This window comes from Suricata suricatta, chromosome 4, assembly GCF_006229205.1.
Source record: "Suricata suricatta isolate VVHF042 chromosome 4, meerkat_22Aug2017_6uvM2_HiC, whole genome shotgun sequence".
Lineage (NCBI taxonomy): Eukaryota > Metazoa > Chordata > Mammalia > Carnivora > Herpestidae > Suricata > Suricata suricatta.
The window spans coordinates 119,318,218-119,333,025 of NC_043703.1; the positions used below are offsets into that span (position 1 = coordinate 119,318,218).

Sequence of the window (14,808 nt, forward strand, 5' to 3'; positions counted from 1 at the left end):
TGTCTTCCACATTGTATGTGTGTATACATATAGACATATATATATATATATATATATATATATATATATATATATATATATAAAATGAGTGAATGAATATATGTATATATTCTGTACAAGCTCTAATTACCTTTTGGGAAAACATGAATAGTGTTATTAGTATTTTATCCTGACAGCTTTTCTTTAAGTATAAATGTTAAAATTTAACTATTTTTAAATAGTTATTTTGAAATAAAACCAACCCTATTTGAACAAAAGTAAATAATGTTAAAACAGCAGCTAATGAAATGGTATGATCATAATATACAAGATGTTCTTGGAGGCTTTTCACAAAGCATTAGACTTATTTGTTATCTTGTCCATCATCTGATTAGATGACAAACACTAATCAGGTTTATATCCATATGGCATCAATCAATGGAAATTCATTCCCTCAAGAAAAATAGCCTTTGAATGTATTTACCTTGGATGTCACTTTCAGGCCAAAATCTGATCTGTTTCATTTACTATTTTATTTCCAAAAGCTTGTCCTATGCATGGCACAAATGAGGCTTTCAATAAATGCATTTAATTAAATAAATTAATAAAAGGCTTCAAGTATTAAGAGATTAAACATATAATCAAGGCATAATTGATATGTTAATAAATTACCTGGTCTTTCAAAAATAGATTGGACAAGAAATTATAGGCAAGAAAGAGAAAAACAAGATCAGATTCTGAGAACTCTTTCTTCCCACAAAATTAGAGGTAGAAAAAAGCTGAAGTGATAGCAAAAAAACCTGATAATTGAGTTCCAAAATACAAGAGAAAATTCAGAAGATTACAGAGTTTTGGATTCAACAAAGGAAGAATGTTTCAAGGACATGATGTTAGCTCTGATGAAGGTTCTGAGTAGTAGGGTAAAATCAGGACTGAAGAATGTCAATTGGATTTAGACACATGGAGATTACTGATGACTTTGGAAAGGGCAAATTCTCTGAAGATGGGGATTCTTTTAAATTTATTTTACTAGTGGTAAAGGTCATTTTTATCCTCTGATATGGTGACTTCATGTTTTTGGAAGCCAGATTTGGAATAGGTTAGAGAGTGATTAGGAGATTGGAAATAGTTTGTTTCTTTAAGTAAAATAACTTGGAAAGCTATTTTTAAGTTTATACTTTTCTAAGTTTATACTTTTCAAATTATCTAAACACTAATCCTCAAAAGACCCTTCTGAATTGGATGCCCAGATACTGTTTTTCTCTTAAGAGGGACATCACACAATGTAGCACAAAAGAGACAAAATCCTAGCTCTTCTGATCCACAGCCCAGTGTTTTTTTCACAACAAAATATAATCGAATATTTTCTGAAATACATTTATAAGATGACATAAGTATTTAATACTTTATAGGTATCTGAACTGTTACCAGTTGAACAAATATAATCAAACTGGTATCTTCTACTTGTTATCAGGGAACTTTTCAAAAGCCCTTTCCTTAGACTTTGATTGGACTAAGCTCTGTGGAAGAGCCTAATGTTTTGAGATTCCATACTTCAACTGTACCCCCCACACCTCAGGTCTTAGAGTGTCTTCCTCTCAAATAATTAGTTTGGACTTTTATTAACTTAGGCATATTGTTCCCACAGCAATGTAGGTGTTGCCACACAAAGCTAAAGAATACAAACTGATAGGTGATTCGTATGTAGGAATAGAAATCGGTCACCAACTTAAAGGATTACTGATAACTGGGGCACCTGGGTGGCTCAGTCGGTTAAGCGTCTGACTTCAGCTCAGGTTATGACTTCATGGTTCATGAGTTCGAGCCCTGCATCAGGCTGTGTGCTGACAGCTCTGACCCTGAAAGCCTATTCTTTGTCTCCCTCTCTTTCTGCCTCTCCCCCACTTATGCTTTGTTTCTCTGAAAAATAAACATTAAAAACTTTTTAAAAGAACTAGTGGTAACCATAACACAGAAACATCAGAGGAAAGCACTATATTGACATGACAAAACCAAAGTGAGAGAAAACATGGAGAAAAAAAATGCAGGTATGGAATAAAATGGAAAAATAAACTAATTGCAAAATAAAGTTCATTTGTACAATTTTATGTACACATTTCATAATTTAAAGACTAAAGTATTGGTTTTCTACTATAAATTCCTTTTTTAGGCTAATCATCGACTGTTCGAACAGTGTTTTTCCAGAAAACAAAAATCTGTCTCTTAAAATTCCTACTTTTAGGATCCTGCTCAGATATCTTATTCTCATCCTGAAATTGCCCAGTGCATGTGGATCTCTACCCTTGCTTAGGTTCCTGAAATCCTTACCATCCACCGAATTTGTGGCATTCTCTAAATGTTATATTTATTTTTTCACACTAACTTATCTCTTAAAAACATCATGTATCTGACTCTTGATTTCAGCTCAGGTCACGATCTTGAGGTCATTGAGTTTGAGCCCTGCGTTAGGCTGTGTAGCTGGCAGCATGGAACCCGCCTGGCATTCTCTCTCTCCCTCTCCCTCTGCTCCTCCCCTGCTGCACCCTCTCTCTCTTAAAATCAATCAATCAATAGCAAAAAACAAAACAAAACAAAAGAAACCCCATCATGTATACTATGTAACACTCATATTATTTCTTTATAAATTCCTAAGCACTCCATACAGAGACTTTCAAAAATGTGCTAGACCTGATACACCTGGCTTAAGACTAATAAGCACTGCATTGGTTTTTCTGAATCTCTAGAACAAAGAGGAATCTTTTCTAGTTGACCCAACAATAATGACTAAAGCAGAAAGATAATAAAAGATATTTTGTCTAGGTCCCCCCTACCTCAACTAGGGATTTCTTAAATAAACCTCCAGTCAATCCATGAAAGACATAGAACCCTTTTTGTAACCCAAGATTGTGAAGGAATGATCTAAACCTTTCTAGACTTCATTAAGTCTTACCTAATCCTGCAGAAACTGTTGGTTACTCAGATATCTAGCCTGACTTAGGTCCTAGGGACCCCTTCTAACAATCACTTGGTAGATAACTAATTCAGTTACTCAGTCACTAGTCACTAATTCAATATTGTTCCTTCTCCCCCCAAATCAGGTCATGGAGACAATGGAATGGGATTCTACTGCTAGGCTGTAATCATCAAGGAGGCCAGGGGCATAGATGAGTTTATATTTTCTTCCTATGGAAAGAGACCCAGCAAAGGTCTTAATCCAATTCAAAGAATGTTAAAATACCTTTTACAAACTATGTTAGAGATGAAATGTTCTCCTGTTATGTTTTAAGTCTTGAATTTCTAAGGACCCCTGGAACTGAAATCTCTGGAGACCATAATATTTCTCTCTATATCCATTATTTAATCCTGCCTTGCAGGCAATTTCAAGCATTACAGAGCTCCCAAATGTTCTGTTTGTCTTTCAGTGCTTGAAGCATTACTTGCAAATATGACCCCATCATTGACTTCTCTCATGGCTGTTTTCTTTATTCCTAGACTAACCAAAGAAAAGCTCCACATTCATTTAACACATTGTGGTTCACACAAACAGGAAACACAAATTGCCATTAAAAAATGTGAAGACTGAAATCATGAGAAGGAATACTTTGTGTTTTAAGCATTCAATTAGATATCTATATACTCCCCAGTAGATATATTTCATTTATTTGTTTATTTTTAGTGCAGAACATCTATAACTAGAGTTGAGTTTTCTCCACAAATAAATCATTGTAGATTCCAAATTCTCTCTCAATTTTAATTTCACAATTTAAGTTGGTTTCATCTTACTGTACATAATGGGGAGCAAAAATTTATCTGGTCCACTCTCTCATGGACTTCCAGATGAAGTGTGCCTAGAGCACACCAGTGGCCAGTGAATCCACAGGCTCACATTTTTTACTGAAGTCCGTCGGAGACTAGTGGTCTTCAAAGTACCCATATAATCACAGCAAGCAGATTTTCTCTGAAGTATCCATCTATTTCTTTGTTAGATCACTTATTTTTCTTCCTGAATATTTATTGATGAGGATATATCATATTTCCAAGGAAAATCTCTACAGACTTTTGAGTAGCAAAATTATAAGTACTGATTCAATATTGTTACTATGGCTTTCAATTATTCCTTACAAATCCTTTAAAAAGAGGCAAATGAAGACTGTGGATTAATTATCATATTGCATTAAAAATTCATCATTTGAAATTTGCCTAATAGATTATTATTTGTCATGCATAGTAAGGCACAGCTTTGCTATTAGAATTCACTTGACCTCAGGCATGTTAATTGCAATCCTAAAATAGCATCTATTTTGTTTTGTTTGGGTTTGGCTTTTTTTTAAAATAAGTTATCACTTATATTCTGATGGTTAAAGTTTTGTTTAAAAGTTATAAAGTAGTTTTTAGACTCTATGAAGTAATGTTTCAGCCTCATCTATGTCACATGCCAAATGCCAAAGTAGTGCAAAATGCTGGGCTTCTTTAAATGTCGTTTCTACTATCAACCCCAACCACATCCGTATGTTGTTTATAAGATGGATGATACTGGTAGAACTGAAGCAATGCCACACTACTCTTGGTTTTGCTGTTGAAAAACCAGCCTTAAAGAAATCATCCTGGGGAGGGGGCACCTTGGTGGCTTAATGGGATAAGTGCCCGACCTTGGCTCAGGTCATGATCTCACGGTTCAAATGTTCCAGCCCCCGTTGGGCTCTGTGCTGACAGCTCAGAGCCTGGAACCTGCTTCACATTCTGTGTCTTCCTTTCTCTCTGCCCCTCCCCAGCTTGTGCTCTGTCTCTCTCTCTCTCTCTCTCTCTCTCTCAAAATAAAATAAAGACATTAAAAAAAATAAAATAAATAAAAACATTAAAAAATTTTTTAAAGAAATCACCTTGAAAACACAATTAGTTAAGGGTTTTCTTGATGACTCTAGTTATCATGCAACACAATATTAATAAGGGAGTCCTTGGAGAGTTTCCCTCTCCCTATGCCCTACTGTTCATAATACTATTCATACTGCATTTTACTTATTTGCCCATCTGGCTCCTATATCAGGCTAAAAAATAATTGATTTTAGGGACTAGATTACATGTAGTATTGCTCCTATTACATAACGTGTGTCTTAAAAATCTGTAAAATAACTAATATAGTATTCACAATGCTAGAGTTCTAATGAAGGTCAATAGATTACTAAAATCCCATTTAGTTCATGAGAAATTAGAATTAGGCTATATATTTGCAAGATAACAATGACCACAATTAATGAAAAAATCAATCAAAATCTTTCTCTGCTCAAATAGAACAAGAGGAACAATTAATTTATAAAATGGTAAGGAAAACAAAGATATGAACTATTTAAGATTTAACAGATCTGTCACACTAGACAAGAGCATCACAAAACAGCTTCTGAGGGTAAAGAGATTAATAGCAGTTGGGTGTTCTTTGTAATAGAGGCTTTAAGGCCAAGCTTGGGGACATCTGGTGAGATGAGTCAAAAATATTTTTCAACCAATTTTTAAAAATTATAATAACCATTACTTATTAATGAAGCAAAGCTGCAGGATAATACGAACTGAGGTCCTGGTGTACCCGTTTTACTTGAGCTCTGGGTTTTCATATTAGTGTCAGCTCAGTCAGTAACCAAAATATATATTTCTCCTCACATTCTGTCATCATGAGTATTTCCATTCACTTTCAGAGAATGTATTTGGAACAAGCAGTAAGGGCAATTTTGAAGTTAAGTTGTACTTGGATTTAGGGACGCCTGGGTGGCTCAGTCAGGTAAACATCTGACTTGCTCAGGTCGTGATATCACGGTTCGTGGGTTCAAGCCTTGTGTCAGGCTCTGTGCTCAGACCTGGAGCCTGCTTCTGATTTTGTATCTCTCTCTTTCTCTCCACCCTTCACCCACTAGTGTTCTATCTCTCTTTCAAAATAAATAAACGTCTTAAAAAATTATACCTGGATTTCTATAAAACAGAACAAGCACCCCCCCCACACACATAAATCTGTCCCCTCTCTTTCTTTTTCAGGAAATCATACTATTTAAAATAATAAAAAGAAGTCTGTTTTATACTGTATCAAATACTACTAACTTAATGCCATCTTGTGTTTACTTACATACACAGACTGTATTTTAGCATTAGAATATTCTTTTTCATGTTATTCATTTCCAAGAAACATTGTTTAGCTGTTCTATATTTACCTCAGTCTTTTCATACGTCAAAGCTATTGCAAACCCCATTAGGACAATATTGAGTTCACAAAAGGGAAGACTATCTTTAACTTATTTTAATAGAATAATTTTGTAGAAGAAATAAAATTCAACTTGGTAATTTTCTTATTAGATAATATCAATGAATTATTTTTTAATAATTATTTTCTTAGCTATTACTTGAAATGACAATGAACTCTTTCTTATAAGCAAGAGTAAATGGATTTTTGTTGTGTCTTATTATCTAAATCAAGTCACCTTGATGTTTTTCTTGGTATTACTGGATGACTAGGCAGAGCAGCAGAAAATATTAAAATAGAGTGGTCTGGCTGATGTCACCATAGATTTCACTGTAGTCCAAACCCATGAAACCATACAAAGCTATGGAGATTTTTTCCATGCTTTTTTTTTATCATTTATTATAATACTAATTAAAATATAATTTATCTTCCCTTAAACAAGACATATCTTGAATCCTCCTTATGTTCTATATGTTTTATATAATCATTATCTATACAAAATATTACTTCATTTATAAAATGCTTGCAGAGATTTTGACAAATGCTATAAGTGTAATAGCTAAAAATAAACAAGTCTTGTTTAATCTACTGAAACTCCAAATGAAGCTTGAATAAGGTTGTATCATATGAAGCCGAAAGAGATTGTCATATTGATAAATTTCAACTAAGCTGCAGTAAATTCAGTAAAAAGTTAAAAAAAGGTCATCAAGCTCATGATTTGGTAGCTCTATTAGAAGCACTTTTAAAGGGGCTTCTCAGCAGACTGAAACACTCTGGAATCTTGGCATATGGCAATTGTGGAGGTTAGACACTCATATGTAAAATCATATGCATTCTTCAGGACTCCTGAGTGGCTCAGTCCGTTTAGTGTCCGACTTTGGCTCAGGTTATGATCTCATAGTTTGTGAGTTGGAGCCCCACATGGGGCTCTAGTGCTGACAGCTCAGAATCTAGAGTCTCCTTCTGTTTTTGTGTGTCTCTCTCTGTTTTCCCCTCCTCTGCTCATGCTATGTCTCTCTCTCTCTCTCTTTCAAACATGAATACACATTTAAAAAATAAAAAAATATATTATATGTAGTGTTCAGTACAGGAGAGATGCATGGTTTATGGATAGAGAAAGAGGTTAAGAAACCAAAGAAATAGGTATTTGGATACCAACCCAGGTATTTATTACTTTAGTAGTCCTAGAAAAGACAAACTGTGTGTTCACTTTCTTTGGCTCTGCAGTGAGCCTGAGAAAATTTTAAAAAGAGACCAAAGAGACATATCAACTGAATGCAATGTATGACCCAGGATTTTTTCTTTTTTCTAGGAGGAAATTATTAGACTCATTAAATTATTAGAATTATTAAATCCTGAATAAAGTCTGTGGCTTTGATAATAGAATTGTATTTCTCTTCCTTTCCTGATTTTCTCAGTTGTATTTTGTATATATAGGAGAATGTTCTTGCTTTGTAGGAAATGTTCTGCGTATTTAGAGGTAAATAGTCATTATGTCTGTTATTTACTTTCAAATAGTTTACAAAAAATAGAAATAAAGAGGGAAAATGATAAAGCAACTATGACAAAAGGTTAATATTTGGGGAATAAAGGTGAATGATGTATGGAAATTCTTTGTTCAGTGTACTTTTCTATTTTCTATAAATCTCAAATCATATCAAAGTAAAAAGTTAAAGTTAAGAAAAATGTTGTGAACAAGAATATCTCTCCCTTTAATGAAATTTAATTTGATCTATGAAACAAAGCAGTTACTTAATATCTGTTTTTATGGGTACTCAACAAAATCAAAATTTTAGCAAGACTATAATTTATGTATAAGATAGTCTAGAATAAGTGTGTGGTCTTTTATTATACAGGAAATATTTTTAAAAATACAATCTAATTTTATATAATCTCTAGGGTCACAGATAAATGATTTACTTGCACATCATATAATTCAGTGTTACTCATGGAGTGTTTTTAAACCTACATTCGTCATGGGCACGTCCCATGATGGAACCGTAAAGGCACTGGTGCCAGAGGCGCATTAGATTCCCGTATGCCCCGGCCCTCCCAGTCTCCTCAAGCAAAGCCTTTGGAGTGGACCACAGGGGTGAACAGTGCTTTCTCTGTTCCAAGCAAAGGGATCAAAGCTTAACCCAGTGTTGTGGGCCAGGCGGACTTCTTTGGGCTCTGTCTCTTTCCTACCAAGATGAGCTATGTGTTGGGAGCTACTCAGGCCTAGGAAGACTTGTATATGGTTTTGTTAGGTCAACTCTGCCCTTTGGCCTAGGAAGTCAGCCTTGCTTCCCATTCTCTGCTGCTTCACTTCTTGTACTCACCTCTCATTGATACTGGTGTGTAAATGGGTGTGTTTCAGGAGGAAAACAGGCTACTTTGTCTATTTTGGTTGTAGGTCAACATCTGCGTATAGCCTAGGCATTCAGATTTAGGGTTAATGTTCCAACTCTGCATATGTAAATTTTCTCAGTATCTGTCAGAAGAGCTGTCTATACGAGGATATAAAAGTGAGAATTTAGAAATTGTGGCTTCCCAACACATATTATCTTCCAAATCTAATACAACACACAACATTGCAATAAGAAGCACAGCTGAGAAATCTCTAATTCTCTGAAGGGTCTTCCTGTAATGTTTGCACAAAGGTATGTAAGATGCCTAAATTAATGTTGCTATGTTCACTTTATGAAATCAAATTCAGGCTGTAATCAACAGTGACATTGTGAGAAAGAAGAGAGAGAAAGAGTTAAGCAAGTGCTGTCTTATTTGAAAGGGATGATATGGGAACATTTAATCATAACTGGAATATTATCATATAAATGTGCAGATTACAGCCAAACTTTATGAAGGATGATGAATCAGGACCAGTCTAATGATCCTATAATCTGGCAGAATTCCTCTTGCAAACATTCTTCATCTTAAAGTGATGAAGGATTTCCACTGGAATAATAACTAATAGATGTTAAGCTCTATATGTCAGGCAAAAAAGAAATCTATTATAATTTATTTGCAATTAAAGTAGCAAAACAGTCAATTCTGCATCCTACAAACAGGCAAAAACAACTTCTGGCCCAATTCCTGGGGAGGATACTAGTGAATATCCCAAGCAAGAAGATGACTACACACTTATTCCAGGATGCACAGTGCTTAATTGGGAGAATTTCTTCATTTCCTCCTTTATTTCTGTTTGCTTACTTCCACATCCTCTTCCCAGATAATTTTTAAAAATGAAGACAGAAACAATAAGTGCATTAAACTTCCCAGGGAAGTTCCTGTAGGTATTTGAATGACTTCAATAGGAATTAGAACATCCTTGCTCAGTCCTCACAGTATGGGAATACACACCTAAAGGACATATTGTCCTTTATGCTTGAGAACCTTGAACCCATTTGAATATAAAATGCAAGAAATTAGTAAAGGCAATATTATTTTAATGGCATTAAAAGACATTACTTAAATAAAATGGTTCAACTAAAGATTATCTGTGAAATATCTGGTTAGAATATTTATTTGAAACTCTGCCAATTACATCAAACAGTCCAAATATTACTTTGCATGGAAAGCTAAAAAATGCTAGCCTTCATTCTGCTCTCTTTGAGAAGAGAAATATTTTAAAAGGGAAAATTTATACAGATCTTAAGGTTGACATTAAAAATGTTTCTTATGGTAACGTTTTTCTAAACAAATACAGGTATAATTAAGTGTGGGGGGGGAAGAGGGAAGAAGAGAAATTTGGGAGTGAAAACTGATTTATTTGATGTCCTTTCCATGCTTAATACTATTTCAGTATCTCTCTCTCTCTGTCATGCATGTGCGCACACACACACACGCACACACACACACACACACACGCACACACACACACACACACCCACACCCAAGAAAGTCTGGCACAGCTGACACATATACTTGTCAGACTGTTTTAGTAGTGAAAAAGTGTGAATATAGTAATTGGCAAACAAGCACTAATACATTATGTACCTACCTTCTGAATACGCTACATATAAATTGCCTTTATATGAAAGGTAACATGCCATTTTTTAAACAGAACTTGAGAAAATGTTAGAAGAGTTAATAGGACAAAGTTAGTAAATCTGGAGGAAAAGGTAAATTTTTATTAAAATATTTTAATGTTTTTATTTTTGAGAGAGAGCGCTTGAATGGGGGATGGACAGAGAGAGTGGGACACACAGAATCTGAGGCAGGCTCCAAACTCTGAGCAGTCAGCACAGAATCTGATCTGGGGCCCGAACCAATGAACCATGAGATCATAATCGGAGCTGAAGTCAGAAGCTTAACTGACTTGAGCTACCCACGTGCCCTGAAAAAAGTAAAATTTTACCTCCGAAGTGTGGGACTCTAAAGTTGGTGTTCTTTTCTTTAAGTTGGTGTTCTTACTTTTTGTGTTTGTTCATAATTTTTCAAACCTCACAAAAAAGTAGAGAAAATTCACAAGTGAACTCCAATGTGCCCATCACTCAATTTCAACAAATATCCAGGTTTTTGCTTCATTTGTGCCATCTATCAGTATTTATTTATTTATTTATTTATTTATTTATTTATGAAGGAGAGAGAGATGGCATGAGTGGGGGAGGGGCAGAAGGAGGAGACACAAAATCCAAATCAGGTTCCAGGCTCTGAGCTGTCAGCATATAGCCCGATGTGGGGTTCAAACTCACAAACCATGAAATCATGACCTGAACTGAAGTCAGATACTTAAGCAACTGAGTCACCCAGGTGCCCCATCTATCATTTGTTTTAATTTTTTTTTTTTTTTGCTAAAATATTACAAAGTTACTTCCAGGTCTCATGTTATTTCATGGTCAGTTTGAACCTATATTCATCTTTTTCAAAAATTTGGACATATTTTACATAAGTCCATTTTATACCTAAAACAAAATTGCAATTATTTTTATATCATCAAATTTCCCTGACAAGTTTAGAAATAGTTTTTAGTTGGTTTGAATCCAGATCTATTTTATACATTGCATTTGGTTGCTATATCTCCTAAGTTTATTTAATACAGAATGACCCTTCCCTTTCTCTCTCATGCCATTAACTTATTTGAGAACCATAATACGCCCTCTCTAAAATGCCCCACATTCTGGACTTGCGTGTTTGGTTCCCGTTAGTGTCATTTCAGTTGTTCCTTGATTCTCTCAGATTAACTATAAATCTATAAGGCTAGGATTTTGATTTGATGATAATTCAACTATTTAGGCAGAAACACTTTGTAGGTGTTCTTCTGTGGTTTACATTGCATATAGCCGGCCCTCCCAGACTATAAAAAGCGAGTCTCTGATTCTAAAATGATGCTCTTTCCAACACAACACATTATCTTCCTTCACAGTAGTCTATGAACTTTATTCCTGGGGTCAATTGTTAGCCTAAAAGGCAAGCCAAAGTCTGAAATGTGTGATGGACAGACTTTTTTCTTGGAAAATAGGTATAAAGCTTTGGTAAATGGCAGTTTAGTGCCAACCTACACATTCATTCATTCCACCCAATAGTATACTAAAAAATAATCTGATATTCAATTGCCACAGAGCCCTGGCAGACGGTCTCAATGCTCAAGTCCCTGGAGGAATCTTTGGCAGAATGACTAGAGTAGATACCGCTCAGTAGGGAGACATGGATGTGTCTGACACATGTACCCTTGAGGTTGCAGTACAAAATTATCCATTTTATCCCCAAGAAGAAATGCTCCCCAGCTAGACATACACCATGCCACCCCCCTTCACACACAGAATTTTTGTCATCTAGGAAAAGACGAATTTGAACAGAGTTTGAAGTATTTGCATTGGTGTTATCATCAAGCCAAATAAGGTGACTCCAGCTGGATGAATGAAAGGAAAACAGAAGCATGATATTTAGAAATGCATTCATAAGACTGAGAGATTCGTAGAAAGATGGGCTAGAAGTTCATCCTTGGGTTTTTTTATTTTTATTACTAACTTATTCTACAGAAAAATGTCCGGCTCCTATCTCAGAACAACCGTTCAAGAAACAAGATGCATTTTGTCACCATTCAGGAGTTAAAATGTATTTACTGGTTCAGAAATGTGTTATACCTTAGCCTGGAGAAAACTTTACAGAAGAAATCCTTGTTCTCGGCATCCCCACTACATCTTGGCTCACCTTTAGCAAAATATTTGTTGTCTCTGGTCTCATACATAACATTGATTTCAGTGAGGTGAGTGTACTGCTAAATGAGCTAAGCCGTAGTCAGTCATTTCAGGCACAGCTTATCATTGTTACTATGTGTTTTTTTACAGCTGTTCCTAGCAGAATCTTTAAGTAAACTGACTAGTAACAGAGAAGTTAAATGCACAATGTATTAGTTTGCTAGGGTTGCCATCAGAAAGTACCACAAACCAAATGCCTGCAACAACAGATAATTACCTGTGCCAGAGCTACAGAGGCTAGAAGTCTTGAGATCAAGGTGACACAGGGCTGGTTCCTTCTGTGGGCTGCAAGGGAGAAGCTGTGGCATGATCAAGTGCTGGCTTCTGGTGGTTTGGGGCAGGCTTTGGCATTCCTTGAGTTGTAGAAGCATCACGTTGATCCCTACCTTAGTCTTCACATGGTGCTCTCCCGTGTGTGTGTGTGTGTGTGTGTGTGTCCAAATCTCTCCTTTTCTTAAGGACACCAGTCGCCTTGGATTAGGGGCTAACCTGACTCCAGTATAGATTCACCTTAACTACTATCTGCAATGACCCTATTTCCAAATAAAGTCACAATCTGAGTTTTTAGAAACTAAGATTTCAACACATGAATTTTGAGGGACACATTTCAACCCCTAAAACCGAACAATTAAAAATTTAAAAAACACAATAGATCAGTCATACATAGATGATAAACTATTGGGGTTTCTCAACCTCAGCATTGTTGATATTTTAGACCAGCTGGTTCTTTGTTAGGGTGGAGGTGCAGGAGGTCTGTGCATTATGGAATGTCTTGATCAGCATTCCTTATCTAATAGGTAGATGCCAGTGCATCCCCACCCACATTTATAACAATCAAAAATGTCTTCGGGGCAGCAGGGGGGCTCAGTCAGTTAAGTGACTGACTGGCTTGGGTCATGATCTCACGGGGTTCCTAGCTTGGGTCCCTCATAGGGCTCTGTGCTGACAGCGCAGAGTTCCTGGGGATCTCTCACGTACACTCTCTCTCCTCTCCCCCTTTGTCTCCTTCAAAATAAATTTAAAAAGAAGAAGAAATTTAAGAGAGGTGATCATTTTTATATGTAGATACAAAGATATTTTGATATAAAACCCATTTCGCTATTGTCTCATGTATCTCTCTATATTTTTATTTTGATCCTTTATAAAAATGAATTGAAAATGGGGGCACCAGGGTGACTCAGTCAGTTATGTGTCCGACTTTGGCTCAGGTTGCCATCTCACAGTTCATGGGTTTGAGTCCCACATCAGGCTCTGTGATAAATGCTTGCTCAGAGCCTGGAGCCTACTTCGGATTCTGTGTCTCCTTCTCTCTCTGACCCTCCCCGGCTCACTCTCTCACTCTGTCTCTCAAAAATAAATAAATGTAATAAAAAAAAAAGAACTGGAAATGAGTCAGGTACAGGCAATGGAAGGTAATGAATTAAAAGGGAAAAATTAAGCAGTATTTTGCTTAAGCACAAAACAATCATGATTTAAAATAGATAAATCAGTGTATATGTTTATATCATGTGCGCATGTGTGTGCTGCATGTAATTTTCTTTTATGTGTGTATACTCTATAGGAGCATATTTAGATGAACCCGCTAAAGCACTGGCATAAAATTTTGTTTTTATTGTCAAGGGAGTCCAGAGAGGTGGACCCATATAATTATTTGGGTGTTGTAACCCTGTTTGGGCATGAATCACTTTTATTTTAAAGCACATGGATAGCTTTCATCATTCAGTTTCTAGAAATAGGCAGTGAAATTAGTTTCTGTTAAGGCTGCTTAAAACTAGAAATTCAGCTGGAGAATTTCTGTATGCATATGATTAAAACTATGCTTCAAAAGACTGGTCTAAATAATTTCCATTAATTTAAAAGAAAAAAAAATACCTTGTTCTTTGCACATTTGCTTTTGAAGCCTTTTTAAAGTAATAAATTTCTTAGTAAATTTTGATGACATGAGTATAATATTCTTTGCTTGCCTTGAAAAGGTGCAAAGAAAGAAGAAATGCAGATATTATATTGTCAAATAGTCCCAGTATTATATTAACGACGGGGTATATATAACAAAATTAGATTAGTTGAGCAAACCTTAACTCTTCAGGTGTCTTTTCTGTAAAATAAGCCTAATATCCTTTAAGTTGGTGAAATTCTTCACAAAGATTTAATAACAGTTTTTTAAAAGTGTTTGATAGACTTGTGTTTCTTCTAGAAATTATCAAAAGATCAGTGAAATAACTGAAAGTTTAGTAATTGAGTACATATTAGGGAGAGAAATTTTCCTCTCCACCCCCAGTAATAAAGAATGGACCCTTAGGTATGCTCTAACTTTAAAGACATTTATTTAGAACAAAGGTCAAAAACAATGCCCAAAGGACTGTACTTGTCCACAGCTGTGTTTCTTTGGACCATTTCCCTTTTTATTTTTATTTAAATTCATTA

At 35.4% G+C, this 14,808-nt stretch overlaps 1 protein-coding gene across 2 annotated transcripts in view; it reads right to left on the reverse strand.

Annotated features, from left to right (window-relative positions):
* LRRTM4 (leucine rich repeat transmembrane neuronal 4) overlaps positions 1-14,808 on the reverse strand; it is a 672,677-nt gene that overhangs the window by 264,904 nt on the left and 392,965 nt on the right. The window lies entirely within an intron of this gene.